Here is a 15147-nt window from a genome sequence, read left to right as displayed (position 1 = left end):
AAGACACGGACAAGAGATGTTAAAAGTTTTTGAACTCTTTGCAAAGAATATTCTATAAAGACGTTACATATCGTAGATTAAAAGAAAGAGACAAAGACATACTTTAACAAAGTAAGTATGAGAGGCTAAGGAGTGGAAACAGATGCCAAAAGACAACGTCACGCCTTTTCTTTTTTTAACACAATGACTTTCCATTGCAAAATATCCATCTACTCTTTCTCTGTAGCGCTATTGGAACACTCAGTGCATCAAAGCACAGAGTCTGGTGGGAGGGGGGGCATTTATGGACTACACATGGACTCTTAACCAAAATGGATTCCCCCTCCCTCCGATCTTGGCTAGCTAGCGCAGGAAATTGACCGGTGCTATTCACAAAGAAGAGGCATTGCTAACAACCATTGTCTATTTCAACTTGCTGTTTCCACTTTTAACAGTGAAGGAGAATATCTGAGAATATGTGATGTTGGTAAAATATTTAGAAAATCATTCAAAAATCAAACAAGCAATTGGCTGAAGGCGCTGACTGTTGAAAGCTCTGTTGATCTTTGAAGGGATTGTGTAGAACTTCACTTGAATTAGCATGTCATACCACCTACATAACTCAGTCGTATTACATTTCACTGTACTTACAACATAATTATAATTATAAAAACCAGTGTAGCACATCCTCTATCAGACCCAATGATGCTACATAACATTCAGAAGTGTAAATGCCATATAGCAAATAGGTCACATCAGAAAATACTTAAAAAAGGAAAAGTAATTTGTAGTTGATCTTCCCTGGGGAAATGTTAAATAAAATTTTAAAAAATATCTATGAGAACTGCACTTCATTACAAAGTTAGGATACATAGTGATCACGCCGCATTTGACATAATGCGTTAATAAGTGTATACGACTGTGTTATAAAGGCGTTATGATCAGGCTGTTTGGGTCCATGGGTTGCTGAGGTTAACCTTTGTGATTGTGATTACATGTGAAACCATTTTCTTTTTGCATGAGTGTTTTTTATTTCTACTCTTCTGGGTCTGCCTGTAGGAATGCCTCTCATTGTATGATGCTGTTACTGATAATTCTGGGGAGGGGGAGGGGTTTGAACTTGGGCAAAGAGGAGCTTGGGGTGGGGAGGGACGTGTTGTGGTTGGAAAGTGTGAGGTTCGTTACTACGAGGGAGGGTATGGGGAAAAAGAGAAGTACGTTTTTTTTTCCCCTTTTTTTCATAACTGTTAATGGTGGCTTGTTTCTTAGTTCTGATTCTTCCAAACTGTTAACCCTTTTATGTTCCTGTGTGACTGTCTGCACTGGCTTGGCTTCTTTCTCCTTGTTTCAGTTTGTCTGAGTAAAAAGAAAAAAAAAAGGTCTTACTCACTTATTTTTATCGTTTTGAAACCATGACAAAAAGAATAAAAACACTAAATAAGAATGTACCATGTAATGTAACGGGTTGAGCAGGGGAAAGCTCAAAGCCTCTAAACGTTCTCCACTGAATTCAAGTTGGCAGTCTGCTCTATAATGTAGTTGTATGAGAGAGTATTTCTGTCTTAAGCAGCCATGTAAAAGGCTTATGGTGTCTTATGTAGCCCCACCCCGCCCTCCCCTGTAGCCCCACCCCGCCCTCCCCTGTAGCCCCTCGTATGCAGAAGCTAATGGCTTTCACGCTTTCTGTGCTTTGCTGGATGTGTGTTGTACCTGCCATGAGTTTATGATTCGTTTCAATAAACAGGGATCTTTGTGCAGATGTCATTAATCTTTGGAGTCATGCCATTTATGTTTCACTGCATGAAAGAGAGAGAGAGAGAGAGAGAGAGAGAGAGAGAGAGACTGGGTTGTCAACTTGTTTTGTATTGATGTAAAGACTCATCAGAAATGGAGATTTAAGCTGAACTTCATTTGACTGAAGCTTAATTTGATTCAGCTGTATCATTTGGTATTAGCAATCAAAGCTGAAAGTCAGGTTGCAGAAAACATCAAAAGTGTAATTTGCTGGTTTGTTTGTAAAGATGCAATCACAATCTAGCAAGCTTGCTGGCTATGTGACGACACAAAAGCTTAGCTTTGTAGAGGATGTGATAGGTTACTGCCTATACATAGAAATGTCTGGTGGTGAAAATAAAGTGATAACATTTTTTACATCTATTTGTTTTATTGTGCAAGATGTCTTAGCCCTATACAGCCCACTGAGATTACCTTTTCAAATCCATTCATCACCATAGTAACATTATTTGGTAAATATCGTGTAGTCCAAAGCAGGGTGGCCAGTCATGTCTTGGAGCACCAACAGTCTGCTTCATTTTACAGTGACCAATCTCTTTTGTCTCTGGCAGTAACCTGCTTCCCATGTAAAAATTAAATTCTAGTCAAGAGTAAAGGGGCGAGAAAGAGTAGCGCTTTTCTACCTTTTTGGCATATGGACTCATTAAAACTCTTAGCTCTGTGAGCTTTGCCAGAACCCTGAACAGTTTTCTGATTAAACACTTTTTTTTTTCTTTGATCAGAAGTAGCTGTTTTCCATTTTTGCGCTGGACTGATTGTCCGCGGAGGTAGTGATGGTTGCTGATTTTTCCAGTGCATTTCTACATAAATTGGTTTTAACATGTCAAATGAGTTAAAGGCAAGCAAAGAAAAACCCGATTATCGCGAACGCAGAATTTTCTGTAATGTGTAATTTTACCAATAGCGCTCTCACTTTTCATCTCACAGATGACTATGAGACTTAAAAAAAAAAAAAAGAAAAAGAAAAAACTAAAGGATCTGAAGCAGTTGTCAGTTGGTGGGCTTGTGAAAATAATGCCTTGATATTCATATTGGAATTCAAAGTGTATATAACAAAAAATGTTGGCACGTATTGTCGTACTGAAATGACAAGAAAAATAACGTTGACAATGTAATTAGAAGGGGATAAATGTGAAAATGAGCCCATATTTTGGTGAGGGTGCACTTCCTCTTCAAGAGAGTAGAGAAATAGCTGTTCTGCTGTTTTCCTCACTATGATTGCTTGTGTTAAAATATTATGCACTGACACATATTTCCACTCATTTGAACCTGGGTCTCTATGAGAGTTTAAAATAGAAACGTAAACAGTGAGGATTACGAGAAAGCATAATCAGATGAAATACATTTCCTGTAGATTACACTGTTCCTACAGCAGATGTGAACAGATGAATGAGAGACAGACAAAGAGAGATGGATGCAGTAAATCGTAATAAGCAAACTATATGTATGGAAAAGCAGAATGTAAGAGGTTAAGAGAATGGTGATTACAATACTATTTGATTAGAATGTGTGTGTGTGTGGGTGTGCGTGTATATAACATGTTTACTTCCTTGCTAAACATCTGTCGCTCTGAAACTCCTTCACCTACCTGATCGACTGATTAAATATTATTATTTTATTAATAAATTATCCATCCAAGAATGCATTATTCAGTCTTTTACAAATAAAGACACTCTAACAATATTTTTCATATTCATTGTATTGATCAGGCAATGATTCTGTTTTCCCAATCATGTAAAAATATTAGTACAGAGGTCATGACCTTTGGCCTTGTACTGATGTTGGCTTTTTGAGGCCCCTTACTGCTACTGAAGGATTTGATCATTTCGGACAGAAAAAAAAACAAAAAACGATAAAACCAGTCACACACTGATCCACCAGCTGATGGGCTTTAATGTGGGCAGACTCACTGCCAAATCTAATCTAAACCAATCTAATCCAATCTAATCTCATCTAGCCTAATCCATCCACAACACATAATAGAATGTTGAGATTTGGTTTATAAAGCATTGCATGCTGAACAAAAGCCATGATCAATCATGTGAGAAATTTTATCTTTGGATTGACATCACTGTCTGATAACCATAGGTCTTGTCCAGAACATTCTCTCTCCTTCTCCCTTCGATTTCTTTCTCATTATCTTTTCCTCTTTTTCCCCATCTTTTTCTCTCCTTCCTCCTTCAGACAAATCTCTCTTTCTTTTTTTGCCTCTATCTCTCCCATTGTCACTATCCCTGCCCTCCCCCTATTCCCTGTCTTTCTCATTTGATGTTTCAATTTATGAATAAATGATTGTTTCTATTTTTAGCCCAGCTCAAACTGTGCCAGAACCCTCTCCACCCCAAAGACAAAGGGAGGAGAGAAAGAGGGAGAGCGGGGCTGGGGGCTGGGGGCTGGGGGCTGAGGGGTGGGGGTAGGGGGACATGATGTTAGCAGGTCCTCTGTGTGTGAAACAATGTGTTGTCAGTCAGACTGAATCTATTACCATCTAAAACTGTGAAAAGGTACAGTGGGCCGGAGGGAGACAGTTCATGCATACATCCCTCATTCTCTACCTTTCTTTTTCTCTCCATCTCCTTCTTTCATTATCCCCCTTTCCTGTCTCACTTTTGGCTGCTTCATCTATTCTTCTCTATATCCACATCTCATATCCCTCTCTCTCTTTTTCTGTCTCGGTTCAATTCATTAAATTCGAGGGACACTGTTGGCATGGCTGACTTGCAGTAGTCTCTCTCTTCGTTCTCTCCCCTCATTCTCTTCTCTTCATTCATTCATTTCTCTTCATTTCACTGATCCTATAGGGCAAAATAGATGACACTAAAGCATCATTTCATTACATTATGAATTTGATAAGCTCTGTGTTTTAATACCTAGTGATTGTGGTTTTAGGGATTTTACAGCATGGTCTAATCAATGGAGACATACAGATAATGCACAGTCTCAGTACATTAGTGAAATGATATTAAATTTTACTCTTCTCTTGTGTAACCTCAAACACAATATAACCTTGAATCGTGTTTGGAATGGCATGGAACAATATGGCTTCATCTATCTATCTATCTATCTATCTATCTATCTATCTATCTATCTATCTATCTATCTGTCTGCCTGTCTATCTATCATACATATATACATACATACATACATACATACAAAGAGGCTTTACATTTCAGAGACTGTTATAACCTGCGTCTGAATAGCCTGCTGTTTAGAGATAAATCCTCAGTATCTTCAAATTGTATTTAGCATTAGTTTACTTTACAAGCCTCTATGTCATTTAAGCATTCCGTCCTACATTCTGTTCCTTTTTTGTTCTATTTTATTTGACACTATACACACATATACTACATATAAAAAACACATGGAGACATGAGATTCCCTTGGATTCACACTGTTCAGACTTCAGAAAGGAAGAGTGGGTAGTCCTGTATACATTAGCTTTGCTCATGGCAGCTGCCAGATTGTGTTCTGGTAAGATACAGCTGTTCTTACACCCACTATTTAGCAGCTTGAGAGGAGAGCTGCATCTGCTCCAGGGACAGTTCTGATTATAATGAGGAAAGTGCAGTGTCGGCGTCGAGTTTGATCTGGAGTAGCTTTGCTTGTTTACTCTTGCTTTATCTTTCATTCTCTTTTTAGGAAAGCTTCTCTCTTTCCTTTCTCCAACTATCCTTTTCTTTCTCCAGCTTCATCTTAACTGCTCTCTCTCTCTCTCTCTCTCTCTCTCTGTCTGTTCCACCTTCTTTCGCCGTCATTCATGTTTTATTTCACCCTCACTCTCTGTCCTCCCTCCTCCCCTTCGTTGTTCTCATTTAATCTCTCTCTCTCTCCCTCTTTCTCTCTTTCTCTCTCTCTCTCTCTCATTGTGAAGATAAGAGGCTGAGGCCTTGGGTGTGTATATGGAGAATAGATGCAACAGTAATGGAGGGCATAGTGTTTGGCTCAATGTCAGTGTACTTGGAGTGATAGGGCGTGTGTGAGGAATAGGCCCTGCACTGCCAATACTCATTTGCTGTTACTCTTTCTGTCACACACTTTTAGGCCAAAATACATCAACCAGAAGAGACAGGAGGGGAAGGCTGGAGAAAAAGAACCCTTAGGCTTTTCTTCCTTCTTTCTCTTTCTCGCTCCCTCTCTCCATTACAACATTACGATCTGCTACAAACCCTGTCTGCATTACAATATAAACCCTGGGTAAATCAATGCGCCCATAAACATCACTGCAGAGAGGCAGAGAGAGAGAAAGAGGTAGGGAGAGAGAGAGAGATAGGCTGAGCTGTTAAAGTGATTGGGTTTAATTATACCATGGTAAAGGCAGAGACTCTGTACGTACGTGTGTGCGTGTGTGCGTGTGTGCATGTGCGTGTGTAGGTGTGTGTGTGTGTGTGTGTGTGTGTGTGTGTGTGTGTGTGTGTGTGTCTGTGTGTGCATGTGTATGTGTGTGTGCGTGCCTGTGTGTGTGTGTGTGTGTGTGTGTGTGTGTGTTTCATGCTGTGAATCTTCTCAGCTGCAGCTGCAGTTGAAATGATGATTCTAACATTTTAACAGCTGTGTGCCAGTTACACACACACAGTTCACAACTTCATGGGCACAGGAGTGATCTCCATGTGATTTGTAAAGCAAGGAACCCACTCACTAAAAAATACCCATGGACAAAGCATCAGAGCTAAAGACAGTGGGGGATGAGCAGCATAAGGGACACACACACATACACATACACACACACACACACACACACACACATTTCCCCTATCACTTTGTTTTGAACTAGGCACTTGAATGCAAATGACAAAGCCAGGCAATGTGGCTCCTGACCAACTGACCATTCTACCGGTGTATGAGCATTTGTGTGTTGGTATGTGTATATGTGTGTTTCAGGCTTTACAGAATTCAGGGGGACTATGTGTGCCTATTAGATAATAAATATCAGTGCACGCAGATCTAGTGGGTATGGTTTACATGGACAATATTTGAAATTTAATATTGATATAATGAAGTGTGTGTGGGTGTGGTTCATTCTTGTTAACAAGCTGATGTAACAAAATGCAGCCATCTGTGCAATAAGAAGTTGTCACTCTCCAGCACTGATCCATTAGTGTAGAAATTATGAAAAAAAAAGAGGGGGGGGGGGCGGGTTTCTAAAGCAGAAAGAAGAAAGTCTAAACTATTTATGACTGTACCTATCCACGTGCATGTGCTGATAGGCCATGGAATGAAGATGAGACTGGTTATCTTGGGTTTGTTTGCATAGTAATCAGCATATTAGCATATTCATTAGTCAATTAGCATGCAAGGCTACAGCTGGTAATAATCATAACTGTCAAGGCCAGCGAACCAAGGACTGACAAACATCATCCATCTGGCACAAACTGAAAAAGATTTTTTTTTTTTTTTTTTACTTTAGCTTGTTACACTTATTACATTTGTTCATTATTCATTCGTTAACATGTGTAGTTCATTAAAACAATTTCAGAGAAAAAGGCTCACCAATTTTTGAATGTTCTAACCAAGCTCTACAGAATTCCCCCTTTTCTTAAACATTAATTTTATTTTACTTTATTATTGCAGAAGCGCACTGTTGTTGTGGTCATTGACCTGTACATTGTCATACAGATGAGTTAATGGGACATTAGATGGCCACTGAGATCACAGGCAGGATCTTGGTTCTGCATGTGTTATGTGTTCTGTGAGGCAGTGGGAAGACATCCATTGTACAGATATTGCCTGATGTGTAGTATAGTGTGTGGTTGTAGGTGAGCATATGGGTGTAAAAGTGTAGAGGAGTGACTATCTAAAGGATGAATGGATGTGAGGAACAATAGTGTCAGTGCAAGGTTTTCATGTACTTTGTAAACTTAATGGGAAACCAACTACTGTATTGCTCTTCACTTTGTCTTTCAGCTACTTAGCTTAGTAAAACCTTTCTAATCAGTCACGATCTGTGGTGTAGCTATGTGAGTGATATGGATATCCAGATGGACATCAGTTTGTGTGTGAGAGGGTGTGTTAAAGATTATTTAAGCCGACCCAGTGTGTTTTGATCCCATAGACAACGTATTTACCTTCTGTTGTTTAATTTACACACAATGCATGTGTATCATGTTAGAGTTTGGGAAAATTTACATTGTAAGCCATATGGATGATGCACTGTATATTTTATGACAGCAGATGCCAGTTTGGAAACTTAAAATATTTTAAACACATCCAGAGTCCACTGCTATGGTCTAGGTGAACAACATTTCTTGGTGGAGTGGGTTACATCACCTGTGGCACTTTTGAAATTGGAAATGTATCTGGTGAATGTACCACTCACCTTTCCATATCCACAGCGACACAGAGAGTTGGGTTCATATGTATGCTTCATGTATCTCATATTGCTGTCTCAAATGCATTTTTTTTCCTTACTATTTTTCTTATATTTTCAGAATTTTTTCATGTTAGGGCATGTGACTCAATGGAAGTAGGTCATGTACAGTACTCAGCCTCATAGCCAACTGATAAAGTAGTTTCTTGGGTTTTTTTGATCACTGAGGGTAAAAGCTTTTCTATTTTTCGGTTTATTTGTTTGTCTGTCTTTTGATTCATGAAATAGAGGCATTGTTTTGGAAACTGGGACACACACGCACACACACACACACACACACACTGAAACATGCAGTGAAACAGTTTGCATTAAAAGTGAATTATTTCTTTATTCATCTACTTGTGCTGTGTTGTTAAACTATGTTTGAACTGTTGTTAGTCCATACACTCATGTCCTCACATTCAGGAATTAGTTATTAAAAGGTCTAAAAATTGAAGAAAGAAAGTAAAAAAATGTGTGTGCGTGTGCGTTTGCGTGCGCACAAGTGTGCGTGGAAACATACTAGTGACAGAACGGGTTTCACGTGCATAAGCGGGACATTTATTGGCACATTATTTGTAAGTAACTCTCTCTTTCTCTCTCTCTTTCTCTCTCTCACACACACACTCTCTCTCTGTCTTGTTCAGCAGGTGCAGTATTGATTTACTGTACAGCAGTCCTGTAATTTCTCCACTGATCACAGATCAATACAACTCTTTCCTATAAAGCCTCACTCATTACTCTCTCTGACTTTTATCCACTCTGATTCAAAGCAATAAAAGAACACGACTCATAACTCATATTAATGATTAACATTTACCACAGCGGCCATCTGGCTGTGTTCATATGGCACAACATTATGACAACAAAGTCAATTTTTTTGCGAGGCTGTCATTTTTTTTCTTATTACGTGGAAAAAGAAAGAAGAAAAAGAAAAAAACATATGACAATTGAAACCCACCCTTGATAGATGAACACCTGAAATGTGTGAGGAACTGAAGAGAGAGCAAACAGAGCATTCAGCGAACAGTTCTGCCTGTTGTCACTGGAGAGAAGCTATATAATGGAAAAAAGGAAAAAAAAACACATCTGAAGAAGTGCATAGATATGCTTTTTACTGATTCATTTGCAAACATCTAATGCACAGTATTACACTATGCCAAGATGGGAAAACATTAAAAGATAATTACAGAGTTTTTTTTTTTTAAGTCTACAGACTTCAAGAAACATCACTAGGAAGAATGTGAGCAAATGAAAATTTAACCTTAATGACCTGATCACCTTCTACATGTTCCATGATCTTTCATAATCAGAGTTGATAGTCTTTAATTTTTAATATTGGAGTTATAGAACTAATTATTCTCTTCAACTCACTGAGCGATGTATGCTGCACAGGATTATACTGATCACCTGTTATTGATCATTACCGGTGAGACACTCTCTCTCTCTCTCTCTCTCTCTCTCTCTCTCTCTCTCTTTCTCTCTTTGTTGTCCATACACTAACGGTTTGACAACTTATCACATCTAATCAGTTCAAAACCGACTGTCCCTCCTGTGGGACACACAACCACACACCAGGGCATTGATCAACACCACTTCAATTAAGTCTTGTCAGTCTGCATAACTTCATCTTTACCTGCCAAGTACAAAGACACACAACAGCCCTTTCTCTCTCTCTCTCTGTGATACACACGCACACACACACACACACATACACCTTTCCCCCTCTCAGTGACAGCCTCATCCATCGCCTGCAATGAATAATCAATGAACACCATCTGTTCCCCACACGAGACCTGAGGACTGGAGAACCAATCATGCACACACACACACACACACACCCCTTAAAATCATTCAGAACCACTCATTGCACGCAAACCAGTGAGCACACCTTAACCATTCACTAATACCTTTACTCACACATACATATATAACAGCTGGATGTCTTCAAACAGATTTCAATACTGTTGCGCTGGTACCAAAACGCTTTACCAAAAATTTCACATAAGCGTGATTACTAGTAACTAGTAACGCTATAAATTGTAATCCAAGTGTAGAGGAGAAGCTTTACTAGAGCATTCACACAGCAGTGACACACACACACACACACACACACACACTGCTTCAGGCTGCTCTGGTCTGTGAGCAGAATCTTGATTTTTCTGTTTGTGTTAGCATGACCTGTCTCTCATCTGGGTCATATCACGGTTCACACGCCTCTGTTTGTTTCATCTTTTCATCTATTTCAATGCTTTTGTCTGCACTGATTTATATTTGCTAGTACACGGTTAGGAACAGCTTTCCTGTTTGTGTGTGAGAGCATCTGTGTGGGGCTCATGAGAGTGTATTTCAGACATGGCTTTGATCTAAAGAGCCTAAAAACATTACAGCAGCTACACAACAGTCTGTTTGGTCTCCTATGAGGAGACCAGTTTTGGTCAAGAGTGTTTAGGGTCACAGTAATACCAAAGTAGGCCAATGTAAGATAGTGACTGTATTTGAAATGATGTATTAACGCAAATGATCATTTAGTATGTAATACTTTAAAACTGTAGAATATGATATATTCTTCAAAGACTCAAATGTCATATTACGTTCAGCAACAAAATGACAAATCCAACTCTGGACTCTCTGTCTATGTGGTAATTCTCTCCAGAACATAGTAAGCAGCTGAGAGTTACCAGACTCTGTATCTGAGAGATGGTGAAAGAGTAACGCGTCATAGTCAATCATAGTCAGCCTGTGTGATCTCAATGCAAATGTATCAGGCTGTTAGAATGTTCTGCTACATTCTTACCATATACAATTATTATTACAGTTACATTATGACTAAAACGAGTAGTGAAGCAGTGTAACTGAACGCTTATAGAGACATGCTACCATAATTCATTACATGAATAGAAAGAAGTGTGAAATGGGTGTATCATTATGTCATTTATTCATCAAAAAGGATTCGAGTGACAGACAGAAAGAAATGAGACAGACAGAAAAAGATGGAAAGAGAGAAAGAGGATGCACAGAATGAAAGGATTCCCACACAGATAAATAGTTCTCTCTGTGCCAGTCGGAGGATCTGACTTACCTTAATCTCAGTAATGGAAATTTTAAACGTTTTCTTGGTAACACAGAAAATATTCTGGGCAGCTGAGGATTTGCTTTTCAAAAACCACAATCCACTCAGACAGACAGTCTGCAAAGAGCTAGTAAGTGTGTGTGTGTGTGTGTGTGTGTGTGTGTGTGTGTATATGTGTGTGTGTGTGTGTGTGTGTGTGGCAGACAGACAGTGAGAAAAGGAGAGTTCAAATCTGGACCGTTACACCCAGTTTAACATTACTGAAGAGGCATCTACAAGTGAGAGGGGAGTGTGTGTGTGTGTGTGTGTGTGTATGTGTGTGTGTGTGTGTGTGTGTGTGAGTATAACCTGAAGGAGTGCCTTTAATGTGGAATCTGCCCTTAGGGCAACGCAGCAGCCAATCGGCTCCCTGTCAAAACAGCTCTTACAACACCATCAGAAACTAACCAAGACTGAGACAGGCAGTACTGCCTCCAAGAGAGAGCATCAAACACACACACACACACACTCACACACACACACACGTTACGTTTAAAGTTGTGTATGTGTCAGATCTTAAAGTGAATGCCCAATTAAGGTGTCTCACAGAGCAGTGTGGAGTCCTGCATCTGTGACTGACAGTTCAAACCTTATGACACACTCACCAGCTGTGGCCTCCCTCAGGTCCACATTCCCTTTGTGGGATGTGTCAGCCTTTATCCCGCCCACTTCTCATCGCAGCTGACTGATGGTCAAATAGCAGCACTGTCCTCCAAGTTTGTCAGATGAGCAGTTCACACTGAGAAAAACTGGAACAGCTGGCCTCATATGCATGAGAAGACATATAGGCTAACATCTAGTTCAAGTTTGTTACAGTCGAGTGTAGACATTGGTCTCAGGAGTGGAATTTGTTATTGTCAAACTCATAGAGAGGCACGGAAGAGACTGTTTACAATAGAAGCACACATATCAGTACAAATCCACCGCTCTCTCATATACAGACATCCATCTACTCACAGCCTTCACACTAATACATACACTAATACAAATGATTATAAATTTCATACAAGATGCACAAAGCACCCGGACAATGTTTATTTCTTAGACGACAGGTCTTTGTTAAGATGAGCTGGTAGTGACGTTCTACTGGAACAAACGTGAGAAGACAAAGAGCCGCATAATCAATATCTCTGAGGATATCAACTGCTCAAGAGTAAGACACGTATGGTTGTGGTAATGTAAGTGTTCTCCACCTTACTATTACCTGCTTACTGATTCCGCTTTTGAACCGTTCTTCTTTCTCCAACCACTCTCTGTCTAAGTTTGAAGTCTCTTTCTCCTTCCGTCTTTCTCTTGAACATCTCTTCTCTGACACTTCTTCTTTCTGTCTCTTTATTCCATGCAACCGTTTTCTCTCACGCTGCTCTCACCATCCGTCCTATTTGATCCTTCTTCATGCGACGTTTCTGTTCATCCAGTGGTTCCTACTCTTCCTTCCATGAGTCTTCTACCCATTTTTTCTACATGTTCTGGTTGGGTGGTTTATTTATTTATTATTTTTGCCCTGGCCTTGGCAACATAGAGGGTTGCTGGTTCAAATCGTGACGTTGGACGTTATGGAATCCGTCGGTATCTGTGGGACTCCAGCTTCCTGCCCCTGGTGTACACTACTGTTGTGCTGTCGAGCAAAAGTCTCCTTAATCTATTAGGTAACATCAGGGGCACCGCATCATGGTACATGTTTCCCATAAAAACATTCTGACTAAAGAAAAACCATTTCTAAAATGGAAAAACCCAGTGGAAATGAGGGAATAAAATTGGACCTCAGAGACTCCTGTAAGACTTGAAGATCCTGCCCCAAATATGTCCCATAGCTCCAGTTCCCAATTGCACCATCTCCAAATCTATTTATTCCTCTGCACTTGTTACCTTCGACCTCTGTATTCCGGGGTCTCAGCAGGCTTCACCATTTTCAGCGTGTCGTTATCCCAAGATCTCAGCAGTGCTGCCAGTGCCCCAGCATGCCTCAGTCTTGGCGTCTGGCCTCAGACACCGTCACGCTGGACAGAGGAAGTCCAAAAACAGAAGTGATGAATAAATAAATAGATAAATAAAGGAGGAAACAGACACACCTTTCTTTCGAAACCTCCCACAGGTAAAGACAAATGCTGCTTTGGCTCAAACCTGTTTTCTCTCCATCTTTATGTTCTATCTGGTCTGCCTTTCTTTCCCTGTTTCTTATGTCTCTCTGTTATTTGATTCCAGTGCACACCTGTCTCAGACTCCTCAGTCCATCTTATTGATCTCTTCACCGTTTTACGCTTTCGTTCTATCACTTTTATTCTCCTTTATCTTTCAGCGTTTCACTGATTCTTTCCAAAGTCAGAGACCTTTTCTCTTCCTATTGCTCTTAATTAGATGTTATATCACATTAATTTTTTCCTTAGTCCTTTCTCTCCTTCTGTTTTACCGAGCTCCTCAGTATCTATTCTTCATGTCCCTATATTACACACCTGTGTAATGCAACTGCTACAACTTCTGCTAAAACCTCTACTGCAACCACGGCAACTGCTACAATCTCTCCTGCAGCGACTACAGATACTACTACTACCATCACTACGAGAGAGAGAGAGAGAGAAAGATGGCCGTTAAAAAACATGGACTGAAAAAAGAAAGAAAGAAAGAAAGAAAGAAAGAGAGAAAGAAAGAATGAAAGAAAGAAAAAGAAAGAGGCACTATAGGGACAGAGTCAGCAAAATGTCTCTATTACTGTCAACATTATTCCATTGTCTTGCCCCACTCCCACACCCTCTGCACTATAATGAGGGCATATACAACTCTCTGTCACCCTTAGACATTTCATTTTCCTGCCATTCTCTCTCTCAGCATGACTCTGGGAGCAGCCTGACTCTTAATTAGCCCATGGGGGTCATAACTACTTGGGTTAAGAAAAAAAAGAGAGGTTGAGAGTGTGAACATGAGGTTTCAAAGGTGAGAGAGGAGGAGAGGGAGAAAGAAATCTAATTCTTGGCAGCTCACATGTCTTTTCACATTCACATCTAATTTATTTTAACAGACCTGCAATAATACATCTCTGAGGCAAACAGAATAGAATAGAATGGAATAGAATAGAATAGAACAGGAGGACACATTGTATATTCCACCCAGAACACAACACTCTTGCCAACATGAAAGCCTGTGGATGTTTCAGTCTCTCCGTAATTTTTATTTCTGTCACTATTTTTCAGTCTCTCTCTATTTTTCTTTCCTCTGGTTGAGTCAGGGTTGACTCATTTTGCTGGTGCATGCACCAGACTCTGTTTTCTCCTGACCCTGTCACAGACAGAGCTAAAAAAGATTAAACTTCAGCTGGACTTGATAAGCATGTTCTTAGCTTCAACTAAACTTCACAAGAATTCTCCCTGACCACAGAAACACTGAAGTCCCTGCATTTCATCACATCCTGTATAATTGGCAGTGGGCATTAGATGAGATCATAAACAATATAATATGCCCATAAATGTGGTAACAAAGGCTTTTCCATTTTATAATAATCGTTAAACATAACCTTGGCTTCTGCTCTGATATAACTTTTTTACTGGACTCGTGTCACCTTGTTTTCTCATTTTTAGCAATCTTTGCAGCAAGCGTTAGTAGAATTTAAGTAGAAGACCAGTTTTTTAACCCAATGTAGTGTGTTTGGTCTTCTTAGTCTCTCTCTCTCTCTCTCTCTCTCTCTCTCCCCCCCTACCCTCTGAAAGTCATAGGGCTGCTGAAATAAGAGTGGATTCTGGGACATGGGTTTTAATAGCTGCTGTGTATTTCAGATGAGGTATTAGATTGAAAATGAGAAATGTCCTAACGTCATAACATTTTTCCCAGTGTCCCAGCTTTGTATACCACCGCAACAGGGCTCCATATGTGACAACGTGTGTGAGAGAGGAGAAGAGAGAGGTGCTATAGTATTGAGGCAAAAAAA

Source organism: Chanos chanos, chromosome 3, assembly GCF_902362185.1.
Source record: "Chanos chanos chromosome 3, fChaCha1.1, whole genome shotgun sequence".
Lineage (NCBI taxonomy): Eukaryota > Metazoa > Chordata > Actinopteri > Gonorynchiformes > Chanidae > Chanos > Chanos chanos.
This window is presented reverse-complemented; position numbering follows the sequence as displayed.